Genomic DNA, 5,819 nt, shown 5'->3' on the forward strand with positions numbered 1-5,819 from the left:
AAAAAGCTCGTATATTTTATTCTTAGGCTATAGGTTATCGGTGACGTTATCAAAAATAGCAAACTAGAACGGTTCTTACTGCACGTTAGACACACACGTGAAAGAAAGATTAGATGGCGGCGATTGAAGCTCTTTTGCACGGCTCTAAAAATACAGACAGTTCAAAGACCATTGCCAGCTTTCTGTGAATATATGTATACCTATTGGCTGAATGCATGTCTACGTGGTCGCATGTAGGCCTAAAAGAATCTTTTCAAAACTTTTGAGACACGAATTTCAAATTAGTCAGTTGTGCCCACTGAAAACGAAATAAAAATTGATTGATTTTAAAGTTATTAATAAGTTGTAATGAAACAACAAATACTAGTCTACCAATACCATGGCTTTATTCGACACGATTAGACTACAATGAACAGTGAATGAAACCAGCACGTCTCAAATAACACTGATGCAGTACTATACACATACACACACACTGGACATGAAACACACACACTGGGCATGACCTTCTGACACGCTGGACGCACGCAGAAAATCGACTCAGTTATAGGCCTACTACAATAAGTTTTCAAGTTTGAATTTGAAATCCTGAAAGGTTCTTGTACGCTTTTAAATGTTAAGCTTAATAATAATAATAATAATAGTGACGATAATTGTATGTCTTTTGGCCTGGATAAGTGTGGCATCATAAGCATTAAAATGGGACAAAGCAGCCAACACTAACATTGCATTTGAAGACATCGAGGAATTGAACTCTGCCTCTCTTTATAAATATCTTGGAATAAACCAGAATGCCAAAATAAACCATAAAAAATTAAAAGAGGACTTTCTTGGTAAATATATGAGTAAATAAAATCTTCAACACCAAACTGTCTGGCAGTAACCTCATCACTGCGATAAACAGCTGGGCCGTCCCAGTGCTCCTCTACACGTTCAGTGTCATCAAATGGACTGACACCGACCTACATGACATAGACAGACTCACTAGAAAAATTACTAACCAAATTTCGATGTTTACACCCCCAAGTCCTCCACCATAAGGCTTTACCTGCCCAGAAACGATGGAGGTCTTGGATTGCAGAACATCTTCAAATTGTGTAAGATGCAAGTTTCAAAAATACGATCAAAACTGCACGCCTCCACCAATGAACAAGTTTCCTTCCTACGCAAATACGACTCCGAAGCAACCCCTCTGAACCTACACAATGCTTATGTCAATGTCGGTTTGGACGACGTATATGACGTAGGGCATGAGATTTGCCTATGAGAAGAAAAAAACCTCCACGGAAAATTTCCGCCTTTATTAGATGGGGACAACATCGACAATATCGACAAAGCTGCTTCCTTAACATGGCTCAAAGCAAGTCATCTCTAACCTGAAATGGAAGACTTTGTTACAGGACAGAGTAATTATTTAAAATAATTACGAGAAGTATAACCTAAAACTCAACGTTGTCGACAAATGCCGGAAAAGTGTGTGAGTCAATTGAACATATTACGGCAGGATGTCCAGCCCTATCAGAATCAGCCTACCTAGCTCGCCATAACCAAGTTGCAAAGTTAATACACCAACACTTGGCTTTGATACACAATTTGATCGGTAAGGATACTCCTCCTTATTATAAATACTCACCACAAGATGTTCTCGAGTCTAATGAACATCAACTGTACTAGAATAGGCCTATTTTGTCCGACAAAATGGTAAATTTTAATCGCCCTGATCTGCTGTTCGTTGATAAAAAAGAAAAACCGCTACCATTATCGACATCGCCGTACCACTGTCTCATAATTTAAGAAAAACTGAGATAGAAAAACAAAGAAAATATGGGAACCTAGGCTTGGAGATTAAGCGTCTATGGAAATTATTCAAAATAACAATATACCCCATTGTAATATCAACAGGGGCGAACTGGCTATATGGGCAAAAGGGCAAATGTGGGCCGGCACCAAATGGGCCGGTCTGGTCACGACCAAAGATTTTTTTTTTAATGTAGGCTACTTAAAAACAAAAACAAAAAAAAAAGCAGCAAGACACATTGGCCCAACACGTTTTTTATTCATTTTTTTATTTATTTTTTTACAATTCTTTTTCGTTGAAATTCAACAATTTTTTTTTAATTGACACTAAACACAGTTAATACACTGTACTTATTATTATTTGCAAAACCTTAGACCGTACTTTTGATGGCACTCCCATTTGTTTTTGCTTCTTCACTCCCCCGTCTTTTGATGGTTCCATTGGCGGTGTTACCAAAAAAGAGGTGTGAGAGAGGTTAAGTTAGAAAACATTGACACAATGCAGCAAAAAATAGGGGCGACAATTAGCTCTTTAATAATACTTATTACTGAAATTATTAATGTATATCGATCGAAACTAAAATTAGTATACTTTGATTGTGTAATTAATTGCAACTTACGCTTATTATAAAGTCATTAATGATGAAAATTCTCATGATAATGATCTGGTTTTATATAGCGCTTTCACTTCCGATATTTAATGAAAGGAGATTTATATTTTAAACAGTGGGTCATGGTATATTTATATACAATATACAAGCAAGAGCTTTTCATATTAAGTAAGTGCCCCTCTAATCTTCTGCGTACTCTAATCTTTTACTGGAATGGGCTGCCTGAGTCAGCCAGGAAAACCAACGACATAGGAGAGTTTATGTCATAGATCAACATGCATCTCTAGATTGACACATGAAATGCGTGGGAGGAAATTATCTTATTTTTTGAAGTAACGTATGTAATCTGTAAGAGTTTCCAAAACATTTAAAAATTTATTCATTTCAAAGTCATTAATGTATTGCAATGATAGTATAATGCCATTGTAGTATTTATAGTGTTCAGACCGCATACATGTATAAATAAACTACATTACATACTCTTACGCAAGCATACATCCAGTTTTTGATACGTTATCAAACTTTATGTAGCCTATATTAGGTTTACACGTATACTATGACACAATTGCGTTACCGGAGGGGGGTGAGAATTGAGGTTCAAGCCTTCACTTGCCCCAGACCTCATGTCTGGAAAGAAACTTTACTTGCTGCCCCACTACTGCCGGGGGAAGGGTTAAGCTTAAAATCCCTCCTCCAAGGGATTTCGAGGTTAAAATCCCCCACTTCAATACAACAAAAAATAAATAAATATAGCAAACGACAGTCACCAAATTCCACGAGCGTAGGCAAAAGGGATTTGAAGGTACCCCCCCCCCTCTTTCCAACAAAAGAAAAAGCAAAGCTACAATTACTAAATTTCATAAAAGTTAGTTAATCCTGTGCACTCCCAGGGAAAGACCGCAACCACACCTCTTCACCGAACTCGGTTCTGAGCCATTTCTTCATCTGTCATTCCAGTACTCTCAGCTTCACTGATGACTGACCTCTTCTAGGTTTGCTTGGGTCTGCCCGCTTTCCTCTTTTCTTGTGGATTCTAATCAAGTGTCTGCCTTGCAACATTGGTAGCTGGTTTTCGCAAGGTGTCTCCTATCCAGCTCCATTTTCATTTTGTGATGTCTTGGGCTATGTGCTTTTGTCTAGCTCTCTCCCAAAAATTGATAGTAGTTATCTTTTCTGGCCACCTAATTCCTAATATCCGGCGTAGGCATCTGTTAACAAAGGTCTGGAGTTTTTCCATATTTGTTTTAGTGACTCTCCATGTTTCTGAATCGTAAAGAAGGACAGACTAAACGTTTGTATTATAGATTCATATCTTGCTATGTAGAGATAGTGCCTTAGAGCGCCAGATTTCTTAAAGAGTTGAAAAGGCAAACCTAGCTTTATTGATCCGAATTAGAATATCAACATCAGCTCCGCCGTCTTTACTAACTCTACTTCCCAGATAAGTGAAGTGGTCCGTATCGAGGATGTTCTCTCCCTGTAGCATGATTGGGTTCCCTTGTCTGTCGTTGATCCTCATGAACGTAGCCAAAGGAATTTGCGGTTTCCCTCCCCTCCAATAAAAAAATAAAGCAAAACTTAATTTACCTTTCTCTACCAGTATTTAGGCTCCATTAATAAAAGTGCAATGAATAGCAGATTTGTTTTTTTAAGCAGAAGAGTAGCAGGATAATGCAATCTAATACCTGCATGCATTTTTTAAAACTTTAAATAACGGAAATAATGTTTGGATCCGGGGCTCCGCCCAGGACCACGCTGGGGCAGCTCTTAGCGCTCCTTCCAGACCCCCTAGCTGTCAAGGGCGGAGTGTCTACTCAAATCTACTGTCATTCCACTAACTAAAGGTAGAGCCTATTCCAGGCTACAAAAAAAAACAACGTCCAAAATAATAAAAAGTCAGCATGTAATGAAAATAAATAATGTGCATATATATATATATATATATATATATATATATATATATATATATATATATATATATATATATATATATATATATATATATATATATATATATATACTAGACAGATATTACCCGCTGCCCACGGGTCTTAACTTGCGTATTGCTAATATAGTCACTGTGCTCTTGGAATTTGGGGATTGTCGTTTGCATTTTTTTTTTGTTTTGTTTTATAGAAGACAGGGAATTTAACTGCTAAAAACCCCTGGTAGGGGGTTTTAATCTCATAACCCCCCGGTAGGGATTTTAAACTCAAAACACTTTGGTAGGGGGTTTTAAACTCAAAACCCCATTTGACTACGCTCATAACATTTTTACATATTGTAGAGGGGGTTTATCATAAATTTTGGAGGGGTTTTAAAATCAAAATCTTCCTTAACTGTGCTCTTGGAATTTGGGGATTGTCGTTTGCATTTTCTTTTTGTTTTGTTTTACAGAAGAGGGGGATTTAACTGCAAAACCCTTTGGTAGGGGGTTTTAAACTCAAGAAATATGGAAATAAAGACAATATTTGCAACTGAATCTTAAAATTAAAACTTAATATTTATAACAAGTTCTTGTTGCAGAAATTCAACAGTTCTGAAGAAACCGCGACAATGTTGTCATGAGAACTATCGATGGTGATTTCGATCACTTAAAGACGTGTTAGCCACAAGATGCTAGACGAAAAGGTGAAGATTCTGTATTAACACACAAGAAAGAGCTAAGGATGGAAATATATTCTTCCTTGAACGGGATAGCTCAAGAAATAATATCCTGATATGAGCAGTATAATGATGTGGTAAATAGGAATTTTAGTCGCTACCCTACTATTAAATTCCCCTGGTAGGGGTTTAAAAATCAAAACCCCATTGGCTGCGCTGAGGCAAGTGATGGTTTAGTATTAAAATCTCACCTGAAATAAACAAAATCAAATTAGACTAGAGTAAAATCACTAAATTTAGAATACGCCTTCGGGATAGAAGACCCAAAAGTAAAGTAGCAATTATACATAAAAAAAACAGAACCATGATCTTCAAATACAAAACAAAATCTAATAAAATACCCAGAAAGACACAAAGATAAAGGCACTTTCCTCGTTCCATATGCCAGGACAAATTGGTACAAATGCTCCTTCTTCCCTAGTGCTATTAGAACATGGAATGGATTGCCTGAGCGGCTAAGCCAGCCAGGAAAACCAGTGACTAAGTCATTGGTTAACATGCATGACGCGTGGGACGTAATCACATCAAGTAACGTCTGTATTTTATAAGATAAGATAAATGTTTTAAATAATACAATCCCCCACTCTGACGCGACCCCACACACACACACACAGATACAGCAATAGAAGAATAGACAATAAAAATCCATATTTTCGATGGTCTTAGGCAACCCCTGGCAAATCGTCATTCGACCCCCAAGGGGGGGGGGGGGTCGCTTTCCACAGACTGAGAACGCCTGCTCTAAAA

This window comes from Biomphalaria glabrata, chromosome 6, assembly GCF_947242115.1.
Source record: "Biomphalaria glabrata chromosome 6, xgBioGlab47.1, whole genome shotgun sequence".
Taxonomy (NCBI): domain Eukaryota; kingdom Metazoa; phylum Mollusca; class Gastropoda; family Planorbidae; genus Biomphalaria; species Biomphalaria glabrata.